General features: G+C 38.1%; 1 protein-coding gene across 1 annotated transcript in view; it reads left to right on the top strand.

Moving 5' to 3' along the window:
- The first annotated feature begins 1,339 nt into the window (after positions 1 to 1,339).
- The window catches only part of LOC140453351 (proto-oncogene tyrosine-protein kinase LCK-like), a 139,327-nt gene continuing 126,760 nt past the window's right edge, over positions 1,340 to 13,906 (top strand). Inside the window, exon 1 of the mRNA XM_072547909.1 lies at positions 1,340 to 1,487. The gene's annotated coding sequence lies outside the window, so the exon portion shown is untranslated. The remainder of the gene's footprint in view (positions 1,488 to 13,906) is intronic.

Raw genomic sequence — 13,906 nt, 5'->3', positions numbered from 1 at the left:
GGCCTTGAAAGATTCTACTCAAATTGTTCCAGACTCTAGACATTCCCTGAGATGTGTGAGCACCCAGCTTTGCCAGGACATTTGCAAATTGAGTTCGATGATAGACACAATGACAGCTGCCCTATACAGATTGAGCAGTGTCAACGGAAAATGATTGATTTGACTGTGACACAGCAAGCCAGTGGAATTAGCTGAGGTTGGCATCTATCTCCAGGGCTTGTGGGAGAAAACAAATTGAACGAGCTATTTACAATAATCAAATTGTTACTAAGTTTTTAACAACAGAAGATCATTTAGTCATTTTGTAATCTTTAATGAAAGGACTATTAACATGAGGAAGATATTTTCAGATCACCTTTCTCAGAGATGTTTTCACATACTTCTGGAGCAAGAGGGGTGTCCTGGCTTAGAGGTTGGGACATTACCACTGTGCCCTAAGAGAGTTTCTTGTTATCATTAGGAAAGGCAGAAATTTCCAATTTACGCAGCTGGGATTAATATCAAGTCCAAATGGATGTATTGGAGATGGTTCCTCTGCATTGCTGAAGATTCCAGCCTCACAGCACTGAGTGACATCCTGCCACTTGCTGCATTATTCTGAGACTTTTTTTAGTAGGATTCCCAATGTCCAAGGCAGCTTTACCTGTGGGTTAGATTAGATTAGATTACTTACAGTGTGGAAACAGGCCCTTCGGCCCAACAAGTCCACACCGCACCCGCCGAAGCGCAACCCACCCATACCCCTACATCTACACCTTACGTAACTCTATGGGCAATTTAGCGTGGCCAATTCACCTGACCTGCACATCTTTGGAGTGTGGGAGGAAACCGGAGCACCCGGAGGAAACCCACACAGACACGGGGAGAACATGCAAACTCCACACACAGAGAGTCGCCTGAGGCGGGAATTGAACCCGGATCTCTGGCGCTGTGAGGCAGCAGTGCTAACCACTGTGCCACCGTGCCGCCCACTAAGGGTTGATGACCTTTGGGAGCAGGCCTGAGGTTCTCTATCTCATAGTAGCTGGTCATTTCTCTTGCACTGTGGCATGATTATTCCTCATTAAAACAAACTGTTTTCACTGTTTTCCATTGCACTTAATTCTGCTATTGAATCAAATGCACCTGCAGTGAGGAACCCCAGAATCTGTCGCAACAACCTTCTCAGTTTCTCTGGTATTGCTCATTTCAACAGGAAGTGGTCGGTTGCCTCTTGCTGGCTGTGGAGATGAGGCGATTTGTCAGAAAAGACAAAGAATTTCTGAGGTAAATGCCACGTTTGATCACAAGGTGCTGAGCGATTAAACAACAAGTGTATGGGGAACAGATCAATTAATTCAATGGGTTTACTTCATTGAGATTGGGCTTGTACGATTTCCTCTCGCCTCAAAATCCAACTATTTTGAACAAAAGGAATATCAACATTTTCACCACCTTCAGCCAATTATACCATGTAGAGGAGATAAAGTTCACAAGCAAATAAAAAGGTAAGTTAAAAGTTTTTGAAGAGCTTCTGCAGTATCTTATACATCATTTTTTACAGCTCTGAAACACCTTATTATCAAAGCCATCTTCAATCCAATGTAAAAGCATATTTTCCTCTTTGTGGGTTACTATGTATAGAGTTAGGATTTGTATTTTGAAGTAAGATTGCATCTGATTCTCCCTGAAGTTCAGAACAATTGAGTAGCTTGCAAACTTTCACAGAATGAAAGTAATATGTCCCTGGATGAACTAATTGCATCTCACTATAAAACTGAAATATTGTTTAATATGTAATGTATCAGAATATAATATTCTGCAGAATTCTAACTCCTACAAGCCACTGGATCAATGTATTTACAACTCTACGCTGTAGCATATCCAGATGCCATTTTCTAAAATGTGTGGCAGTAAAATAGACACATTAACTGTTTACTTCAGGATAATGAAGAGGGGATTTTAAAAAATAAAATAAACATTGTCCAAGGCTTCCTTTTCTGTTAAGTTTATAACCATAACTCTTACGTGTCCTGTTTTTAACCGATTTTCTGGTCATACAGAAAGCATTGAAAAGAATTCTGTCTGTTCCAGGAATTGAGAAGTCTATTTCCAGCCATCACCAGTATTCTGTTCAGGGTGAGGTGCTGTTTTATTGCTGTTTCACTCAACCTCGCCACTCAAATATAAAATTCCTTTTTAGCTAGAGTCTGGGCATGGCAAATACCTTCTTAACTAATGTGCATTTATATAATTTAATTCACATGAATGCTTTTTGGAATAATTACAAGGCATTATGAGACGTATGCCTGCACAGCCAGAAACAGCTCTGATATAACAATGGATGTGACCACATGGGTATACAATATGCATTCATTGTTGTTTGCCCTGCCTTACAGCAGATTCTGGGTTTATTGTGTCCTGAAGCTTCATCCTGAATTGTCTTCTTGGTGGATCTTTTGATTGGTAGTTTGTCATCGCTGTCCACTCTCTGGGGCAGGGTGAGAAGGCTGGTCCTATACCAACTCAGTCAGCATAGGAACTAAACCTGTGCAGTTGCTGTTATTCTAAACCACACACTGGCCATTCTCACTGACTGAACTAACCAGACCCAATTCAATGTGACATCCTCTTTCATATAGGTCAGCGATAGATAGAAAATGAAAATAGACTGAAAGTTTAAGACTGGAAAATATTACTGACATAATTAATGGTATATATTTGTAATTTATACATTCACAAGATTTTATCCCCAGCAATTGTAAAATGGGCATCACATTTATAAAATGAAGAAAATGAATAATTACAACATTTTTTTCACCACTATCTGCTCTGCATGATTGTTCTTGAATATCTACAAGGACTTGTTCGTTCATGTTAGCTTCTTGTGTCTCGACACAAACTTTACACAGTCCCAGAGCAGGGTCTATTCAATGGGGATGAATATTTGTGAGCCAGCCAGGAACAAAATCAAATGTGAAATCCTGATCCAAAACAGGGTACTCTCTTTAAAGCTGAGGACATTACAATTCTGTTCAATGAGTCCATTGTTTCCATCTTTTTTTTCCACTTTTCAAAGACTTTAATCACTGGAGATTTCATTGAAACTACTGTAGCCTGGATTCACTAATTTCACCTGGGCCTGACCTGCACCTGATTAGATTGGGTCACCTGAACCAACCAGTTCAGCTCTAGAATTGATGTTAGTTTAGATTCACCGAGACTCATTATCCATTTCAATCATATTCTTTCAGCTAAGATTGTATCGTGGAGTTCAGTTGCATTGAACAATTGGAAATTGATATCTGCTCTGTACTGCATAAAAATCACTTCCAACAAGCACACTTGCTGTGATTAAATGATTTTAGAAGAGAAATGAGAATCGCAAACAAAAAACATTTGAAAACACAATGTTAAGAGGAATTTTATTAGAATAGTGTTTTAAGGTATATGATCTCAATAACAGGCTATATTCATAAAATAAAATAAAGAAGGTGGATGCTGGAAATCTGAAACAAAAAAGAAATTGCTGGAGAAACTCAGCAGGTCTGACAGCATCTGTGGGGAGAGAGCAAAGTCAACACTTTGAATCCAGAGGCCCCACTTCAGAGGAAGAAGGATCTTTATCTGAAGAAGAGTCACTGGACTTGAAACGTTAACTCTGCTTTCTCTATACAGATGTGGCCTGACCTGCTGAGTTTCTCCAACAGTTTCTGTTTCTCTTTTATATTTATATACGGAGGATACTTGATTATCCAAAAGACATGAGTGGGTAGTATTTTGTTCGGTTAATGGAATTTGGGCTAATCGACTGTTGGATAACAAAGTTTAGCTGAGCATCGGGACCTTGCGATCTTGCCAGCTAATCTGATATTCGGATAATCGAATGCGGGATAATTGAAATTCTTCTGTAGTACCTTTTATATCAGAAAAATTTCCCAAGCAAGGCATAAAACAAAACTTGACACCAATGTAAAGAAGGACAGGTTAGTGTAGATAACTAAAGTCTTGGTGAAAATAATAATTTTTAAGGAACACTGTGAGTAAGAAGTAGAGTTAGAGAAGTATGGAGTGAGAATTCCGGCACTTCGGGTCAGCTGTCAGCATGGGGCAGAGGGAGCACGGAATGTACAAGGGTCCAGAGTTGATGAAATGCTGAGTGTTTGTTGGGGGGGGGTCTAAGGCTACAAGAGGTTGGAGGGCTAGGGAGGACTGAGATCACGGAAAATTTGATCATATTAAAATTGAGGCATTGTTAAACCGCAAGCCAATGTAGATGAGTGAGCATGTGGATAAGGGATGTGAAGGACTTTGTATGAGTAATACAGGCAGCAGAGTTTTGGATGAATCCAAGTTTGTGGAAAGTGGGAATTGAGAGACGAGGCAGAAAAACGTTGGAATTGTTGAAAGTGGAGCAGCTAGGCATGGTAGAAGAATGTCAACGGCAAGTGATGGGAGGCAGGGTGAAGACAATATTATAAAACAAAGTTGAAAAACTGGACCATAAAACTGAGCCTCCCTCGGCTCTTTTTATTTGTATTACATAATTATGACATAGTTTTAATTTTGATGACTATCTCAAGATTATTTCTACTCAAAATGTGAGTAGAAATGGTAGCTGTAATTTGTAATTTAATATTTTTAGCATTGAATTGCAGATACGAATCTTAAAGATGGAATGTTACTGTTTCTGGAAAATATGAAATAACATTTAATGACAACTTAATATGAATGTGCCTTTGAGATATTAAATTGATCAACTTTGTTTAAATCACTAAAATGGTTTCACTGCTTTCATCTCCCATTTTCTAAACTTCAAATTGTTGAGACAGGGTAAACGCAGGAAGGAAGTTCCCAATGAGCAATGAGTCCAGAACCAGGAGTCACAGTGTAAGGATATGGGGTGGGCCATTTAGGACTGAGATGAGGAGAAATGTCTTCACCCAGAGAATGGGGGAACTTGTGGAATTTTCTGCCACAGAAGGCAGTTGAGGTCAAATCATGGAATATTTTCAAGGAGGAGTTAGATATAGTCCTTAAGGTTAAAGGGAACAAAGGGTATGGGAAGAAAGTGAGTACGGAGAATTGATTTTGATGATCAGCCAGGATCATACTGAGTGGTGGAGCAGCCTCGAAGGGCTGAATGGCCTACTCCTACATCTATTTTCAATGTTTCTATGTTAACCCTCATTTGTCAGCAATATTTTAATAATTGCAATAAAAAAGATTTCGAGTGGTGAAGTATGTAGAAATTAATCTTTACAAGAATTGAAAAGCAAAGCAGTTTTACCACAAAAACATTCATTTCAGCATCTCCCTGCATTTGGCTACAGTCTGACCCCCAAACACCAGACTTGATGTTTGTATATGAATGCCAGGCGTTAACTGACAATTACTCAACATCAGTTAGATTTTGTGATTAACTGGAAACTTTTGCTCCTCAGCGAAGCTATAAATGATTGCTGATTATTACCATACTTTGCTCAATTTGCCCTCTCTGGGGATGGGTATTTCAATTGCTCTGATCTGAGGCCAGTTAAGACCATGTTGAAGCTGCATTCGTGTCTGACATGTCCGACAAAGAGAAAATGAATGCAAAGCTGCAGAAAAGCCAATGCAAAAGGACAGTGAAATCAGCAAAGACAATGCAGTAACTTTATCCTTCACGATCAGTTTTTCTAAAACAAAAACTTTTTGAAATACAACATATTCTCAGAACATTTTCACAACAGAGATGGTGAATTCTATCAAAATAATAAATTGAATGGCTAAAATGTAATTTCTTGCTCATTCATGCACTAAATAAGATTACTACATGTCTAACTGCATTTGTGTGAATATTATAATATTCCATTTAACACTGACCATCAGAGTGAATGTTGTCTGAGAGCAATTTAACCACACTGACAGAATGAAGGTGGAAACTTACTTTATCTTCAGTGCAGAAATAATTCAATGTCGACGTGCAATATATTAATTATGCAGATTCTCATTCTTACTGCACAACAGAAGGACTAATGTAAGGGGGTGGCTTTGCATATGGAATTGTATGTTGCACGCCAATTGCTACTACTTTAAAATTGAATATTTTGTTTGCTTCAATATATTCAATATTTGATAAGAGTTTAGCAGCAACAATTAAATACCAATCGGGCAATGTTTTCAGTTAAAGTTTGCACCGAGGGAAGTCAGTATTTTTGAATTCTAAAAGGATTTACAGTTTTAAAAATGTTAATATCATTTTCCATTACAGCTACAGCAAAGATATTCTAATGAGCAAGATGGAGTAGATTCTTTTTTTAATTACTATGAATGAGAGGAAAATTTCTATAGTCATTGCTTTAGTTAGAAAATCATTCAAAACGTGTGAAACTCACAGCACTCTTTCAATAAACTAAATTGAAATTAATCTTTTTATTTGTTGCACTGCCACTGCACACTTGATATCTAAGGATTTCTTTGCACTTATCTAATGATTGACACATTACAAAAGTAATTTTGAAAAAAAATTAGTTTACTTGCATTTATATAACAGCTTGTTCTGTTTTTGAGAGCATAATCTAGCTCTGTCTACTAGGTCAAGTCTATCAGATTTGGACATGCACATACCTCGTGTAAAAGATAGAGTGTATTTTACTGGAACACTGGTTATCAAGCTAACAAACCCTTCCTGCAACCTAAGCATGCCTGCAGTCATCCAGAACATATGCATTTTAAAATGGGTATTTAAATTGGAAGAATTTATCTGGTGGATGTTTAAACTTGACTGTTTCAAAATGTCCCCTGCTTTATTTTTAAAAATGAGTAACATTTTTAAGGTGAGCTTTCATGTAGTTTTAGTACCCAAGACTCGCTAACACATGCTAACTTCCTTGGTACATTTTGTAATTTATCGAAATTATTTGGATATAATATTGAAGTACAGTACACTACTTTTCTTGCCTTGAAGTAACATTCAATTGTTCTTCTGTATTACTTATAACTTCAGGTTGTTATATCTGTCTTTAAGTTGATTTGTGATCACAATTACAGATCATTTATTGACTTCTTTACAAATGAGCCAGATTTACCACAATGGCCATTTGTTAGTTTTCAGGTAGAATTTCATTTATCAACTTTTGCTTTTGCTCTAACTTGTTTAGTCTCAGTTGGCAGCAAGAAATTGTTTTGATGGAAAGCACAAAGGTTCCATGGTTTGTGAATTATCTCCATTTGAAGTTGAGATACACCCAGTTAACACCAATCACTAAATCTGGAGATTATTCTGCAGAACCTTGCTAACCAAAGAAAATCTCAATTCCAATCTCCCATTCAATAGTTAGAAAAATACTAAATCTGATCTGATTGGCATTGTGAAAGATTGGGAGTTGTCTCACTGCCAAACTTTGTAATTTGAGATAAACCTGAAATGTGTATGTAAATGGGACCTGGTGATTATTGAAAGCAGGAATCATTGCAATAGAAAAGCAGATTAAATGGAACTGTCCATCATGAAAACTCTGCTTCATTTCTTTATAAGTAGACAATGTATGAGTAGAAATATTGTTACAACACAACATGGTGTCACTCATATAAATGTGATCTGCCAACTTTTCCTTCCCCAAAAACATACTTCTGAAGACGATACATGCTACAGTTTATTTTCTAATAACAACAATCTAATCGCAACTCTAATAAGTGGTCAAGGCAGCCAAAAACATACAAGCTCCAAAAAAAGAGTTTATTGGAATGATCACCAAATCATTCAACAAACTCTCTTTCAACTAGTGAACACTCACGGAACAGCTAAGTAATATTTTATTGCAATTAAATAGTCATGTAATGTGTTATAGCTCACAAATAAGTGGATTCCAGGTATAATTTAAATGAGATAATCTTTCAAATGATCATGAGACCATGTAATTCTGAAATTACAGCTAAATAGCACTGAGAAAGGCTTCTATTAAAACTGAAATTCTGCCATTCCTTTAACAGATCAGGTTAACATTCTAGCAGCAAGCTTAATTTAAATGTGCTGTATCTTTATTATGTGCTGGTAGTTGAAATATAAAAGCTAATAGATTCAGTCTAAATAAAATTTGGCAAATTTTAGTTATAAAGATAATCTTCAGAGCCTTAATTCCAATTGCACCAACACTTCAATCCATTAAAAATGAACTGTGTAGTGAAATGATTGAAGATATTGACCTGCAGCATGTTTATATGTCGCATTAAAATCCTGCCTCAAGATAACTCACTTGGGCAAGGGATACCATATTTGGCTGAGGTCCTGCTATGGGTCTAGTCCTCCTATTCTTCTGGGAGCCCTTTGGGATTCATCCTTACATCCCTGACTCCTCTAAATAATCACTACAACTGAATTTGACCACATACAAACTTAAATTTTGGTAATGTCTATTATGGGTTAATTATCTTTGAATTAATTGAATTCAATTCCTTTCCTAAATGAACAATTATCATGTTTACCTGTAGCAAATTTGTCATTTTTCTTTGTCTGTTGGTCCTCAGGCAGAATTTGTACTTCTGAGATCTCCAATTGATTTAAAATTTTCTTTTCAAACTATCTACTTTTAACCCTGATGTCAAAGTCCCAGTTTATATTTTGAAGTAGAAGTTCTGAGACACATTTTTACTGAAGAGATGGTTCTACTGAACCAAAAAACAGAGTTCCAAAGCACACTGTTAATCTTGTTGGATAAATGGGCAGTTCTCTTGCTTGGAACAATCGTGTAAGAATTTATTATCAAATAAATCAACATCAAAATAGCAAAATGACTCACTAAATTAAAATGATAAATCAAATCTTGTTCAAAGACACAAGATTCCCAATTTCAATCAGTTTACCGATGTTAAAGCGAGATGCATGTTCATGGAATGGAACAAAGTCAGAGCGAGGGTCACTGCTAGATATTTCTTGCCATTTTAGCACCATTTTTGGTGTTCTTCAGCAGGGCTGGACTTTGAACCACTGTGCAGATTTACTTCTGACCCCTGGAAGTTTTTTAATCCGGCTGTAATTTTCAATTTTCCAGATGGCTCGACACATTCAGTGCGGCCACATATGTTCAAGGCCAACATTTTAAAAAGGAAATCATGCAAATCATCATTTGAATGCATAGGCATATTAGCCCTTTAATTTGAAAATGTCACTCTGTTGCCCATAGCAACATTGAACAATGAGGTTAAACAGGTGACCCCTTGCACTGAGTATTAAAGTGGTGCAAATAATTGAATGCAATTGAGTTGGTATGTTTTCATGTAACCTCACTGTATATCGGCCTATGTATGGATAACATGCTGTGTATCTCACTCCTGTTTTGGGTGGGAAGTCTCAGAGGTGTTGGTGGACAGCAGGACATCATTGAGTGATTGCTGAAGATGTTCCCACCCACAGGGAAACACTGTGATGCTTCAATGTGCAAACAAAGGAAAAAATGATGATTCAAACAAACAAATATTAACTCGTCTCCAAATTGGACAGAACACTTTAATCAGGAAACTTGAATGAAACCTTTTGCTTGTACGAAAAGTACTCAGTTTTCTTGCTCAAAGAGGCTGAAGAACAATAATGTGGAGACAATATGTTAGGGACACTGCATGTTCTTTAAATGTGAGCTGATCCAAAACCCTCCACACATCGTAACCTTCACCTATGCATGTCGGCCACATTGGCTGCCAGTCCAGCAATGCGTCAATTTTCAAATTCTTATCACTGATTTAAAATCCCTATACAGTCTCACTTCTCCCTATCTGTATCCTCCATCAGACTACATCCCTCCAATATATCAACACTTCTCCAGTTCTGGCCCCTTGAGAATCATTGGTTTCATTGCTGTACCATTGATAGATGTGCCACAGGGGCCTAGAGTTCCTTTCTCCGACATTCAACTGATCTTTCTACGATTTGCTATGATCAGGTGAGGAAGAGCAAAATCAGCTCCCCTCTTTTTAAATACCCATTGATTAGTTGCAATAAATCCTTTTAGCATTGAGCTCCATACATGTAACTTAAGACAGAATGAACTAAATTAAACTGAAGGAGCTAAGTGTAAAGTTTTCTTGAGTGAAAGATGAAGGAAGTTTATTACTGAATATAAAATAAAAACACAGTAACAAAGGTAAAAGGTTTTAAATGGAGAGAGTGGTATAGACAGGGAAAATAAAGTTACACAATTCAAAACTTCATAGTCTTTGAGGTGTGACAGTGAAACCAGAGTCCATGATTTATTACTGTTGTCTACTTTTCCTGAACAGCAGTGAAATTTACAGAATTCTGCAGTTCTTTTCAAGGTAATGCCTCTGCTAACAAAGTGAGGATGTTGTGAATGTTAAGATATGAACCATTAATCGTGAACAATGAGGCAAAGATTATTCAGCCAGTAGTGTTGATGAAAGGGTTGCACTATCTGTACACCTATAGCTCCTCAGCTTCAATACAATACTTTCATGTAGAAATATTCTCAGCTTTTGATTCTATCCCTTTGATTGTTCTATGATTAGATATCACAGTGTTGTCACACACCAGCCAGTTCCCCCATTGACTTTGTGAGTGAACGTACCAGCCACTCACTGGCTAGACTCACACCCACAAAAAACCCATATTGACGTGGTACTGGGTAGTTTTGCTGGTTCCTGTGCAATGACAATGCAGCAAGCTGTTCTGGAAGAAGAGAAAATGTTGGAGGGTGGAGCAGACAATGGCAGAAAGATTGTGAGCTGTCCTGCAATTTCAAAGACCCATGAGGGTTTGTTTACCGAAGAGTGTCAGCCTCCCATGGTGCCCTTCACTCCCCAAAACCTGTCCACCATCTCCAAGGCACAAGTCAGCAGTGTGATGGAATACTCCCCACTTGCCTGGATGAGTGCAACTCCAACAACACTCAAGAAGCTTGACACCATCTAGAACAAAGCAGCCCACTTCACTGAGCAAAAGTGAGGACTGCAGAGGCTGGAGATCAGAGTTACGATTAGAGTGGAGCTGGAAAAGCACACCAGGTCAGGAAAGTCTCAAATTAATTTTCTTAAATAAGAAACCAAAACTGCTCACAGTTACTTGCCGCAGGATTCCTGGCCTCTGACCTGCTCTTGTAGCCACGTTTATATGCCTAGCCCAGTTCAGTGATTCTCAACATGTTGATTTAACTTGTCACTCTGAATGCTGTTCACCCAGACGGTGGTGTACACAAAATTCTACACTGCATTAAGAAACACTTAAGAATCCTACCAAATAAAAAAAACAAACCTATGATGATCTATGTAAAGCTTTCCGTGGTTTTGCTGACAAACTAAAGCTTCTTTACTAGTTGTGAACTAAGTTCATCTTGGCAATGTCGGGTTGCATACAGCCAATTTAAAAGCTTACCTGTTTGGTTAATAGGACTGTGCTCCCTTTTGAACATTGTCTGATAAACATTTGGGGCTGTTGTGTGGGAGAAGGTTTCATTTCAAGAAAAATAGCTAGTGGAAACATAAAGATATCTCTCCTTGTGGGAGAGATCAAAACTGGGGATCAAAAATATAACAAAAACAAATGTTGGAAAAGTTCAGCAGGTCTGGTAGCAATGTGGAGAGAAATCAAAAATAAAATTGAAGGGCCACTGGACTCAAATCATTGTTTCTGATTTCCAGCATACACTGTTCTGTGGTTTTTATTTTGATCAAAAATATAAAATGACCATTTATACACCAAACAGTAAATTTAGGTTTCCAGACAGTAATGAGACTATAAGATTTCTGATCATGAGCATGGAGATGCTGTGGAGCCTTTGTGTAGATTGGTTTCGGGAGGGAGTCGATACATGCATGAGGAAGAAATCTCGTACGCTGATCCTGTTTCGTGAGCAGCAGGTAAATGAGACATCTGAGGAGTAGACACCAGCATAGAACTGACTGGCCAAATGGCCTGTATTTGTGCTATATGAATCAATTTGTTACTTATTACAGGCCCCTCCCAAATCTTTATTCCATATGACTAGTTTTTTAAACTATCTTCAGACAGTGAACATTAATTAATCATTAATCATTAATTAATCAAAGTAATCAGCGATGTTATTACACAAACAAAAATGAAAATTGCTGGAGAAATGCAGCACGTCTGGCAGCATCTGTGGAGGGAGAGTGACACAGAGTTATTGATTCAAGTCTGTTTTAGCTTGTTTTAGATCTCAAACATGGTTATTTCATGCTATTATACACCTTGGGAGTTGAACCTAGGTTCCCAGCTCAGAGGTAGGGGCATTACCATTGTACTATATGTGACCCCATTAATTAGGGATTCACCTCTTCCATTAGGAGCCAGCTGAACGAGGGTTTGTTGATTGGAGTTGCATGATGTGTAATGTGTATCTCTGTAAAGTCCAGTGCATGAAGACTCAGCTGTAGTTCTAGCCATCACTCCCTCAGCTAGAAAAACAAAAGTTCAGGAAGCCTCAGTTGATCGGGTACTTGCTACATGTTCAACTGATGGAGTAGGTCTGAGAGAAAACTTCTGGACTTTAAGGAACCAGCATTCTCACTGCACTCAGCTGACAGCTATGTACTTTGAATACCTTCCCATGTTGTGCTACAGGCTGAGATGAATTTCAGCCCTGAGTATCTCTTTTTCTCTGCATTATAACTTTGACTATGCTTCAAAAGTATTGAGTTGGAAATGAAGTACTTGGAGATGTCTAATACATGGAAATGTATGAAAAAGGAACAACAGAAGGCCACTCAGTCATAGAGTCATTGAGATGTACAGCATGGAAACAGACCCTTCGGTCCAACCCGTCCATGCCGACCAGATATCCCAACCCAATCTAGTCCCGCCTGCCAGTGCCTGGCCCATATCCTTCCAAACCCTTCCTATTTATCCTATACCCATCCAAATGCCTCTTAAATGTTGCAATTGTACCAGCCTCCACCACTTCCTCTGGCAGCTCATTCCATACACGTACCACCCTCTGCGTGAAAAAGTTGCCCCTTTGGTCTCTTTTATAGCTTTCCCCTCTCACCCTAGACCTATGCCCTCTAGTTCTGGACTCCCCCACCCCAAGGAAAATACTTTGTCTATTTATCCTATCCATGCCCCTCATAATTTTATAAACCTCTATAAGGTCACCCCTCAGCCTCCAACGCTCCAGGGAAAACAGCCCCAGCCTGTTCAGCCTCTCCCTGTAGCTCAGATCCTCCAACCCTGGCAACATCCTTGTAAATCTTTTCTGAATCCTTTCAAGTTTCACAACATCTTTCCGATAGGAAGAAGACCAGAACATTCAATAGCATCATGGCTGATCTGATTTTAACATGAATCCAAAATTTCTGCATATCCCCAAAGATCTTTTATCCCCTTGGTAATTAGGAATCTGACTATGTCTGCCTTAAAATATTTAGATTCTGTAGCCACTGCATTTTGTGGAAGGAAATTTCAAAGATTCACAACCCTCTGAGAGACATAATTGTTTCTTTTCTCTTTTTAAAACAGAGTGCCCCTTATTTTTAAACATTGATTCCCTCATTCTAGATTCTCCCACAAGAGGAATCATCCTTTCTACATCCAACCACGCAAAATCCTCTCAGGATCTCAAATATTTTAATTCAGTCACTTCTGACTCTTCTAAACCCCTGAGGATACAGGCCCAGAGTGTCAAACCTTTCTTCATAAAGGTAACCATGAAAAGAGCGAGCACTTTCTTGGTTTCCTTTTGAAATTCAGGATAAAGTAGGTAAGTTTTGGGGTTGAGACTTGTAAGCAAATAGGAACATCAGCAATGTTTGAACTATCCTGGAAATACAGTGGTTCCTTCAGTCTTAATCACATGCAAAAAAACAACTAAAATAGGGCTTAGGACAACTAATTTATGGAAGATCTGTTTTTGATTAAATATTTTCAACTGTTTCATCTGAATAATTATATCTGATTGAAGTGATCAAAACTAAATTTATGAAG

Source organism: Chiloscyllium punctatum, chromosome 27, assembly GCF_047496795.1.
Source record: "Chiloscyllium punctatum isolate Juve2018m chromosome 27, sChiPun1.3, whole genome shotgun sequence".
Classification (NCBI taxonomy): Eukaryota; Metazoa; Chordata; class Chondrichthyes; order Orectolobiformes; family Hemiscylliidae; genus Chiloscyllium; species Chiloscyllium punctatum.
Note: the sequence above shows the minus strand (reverse complement) of the source record. Positions and strands in the feature narration are given on the sequence as shown.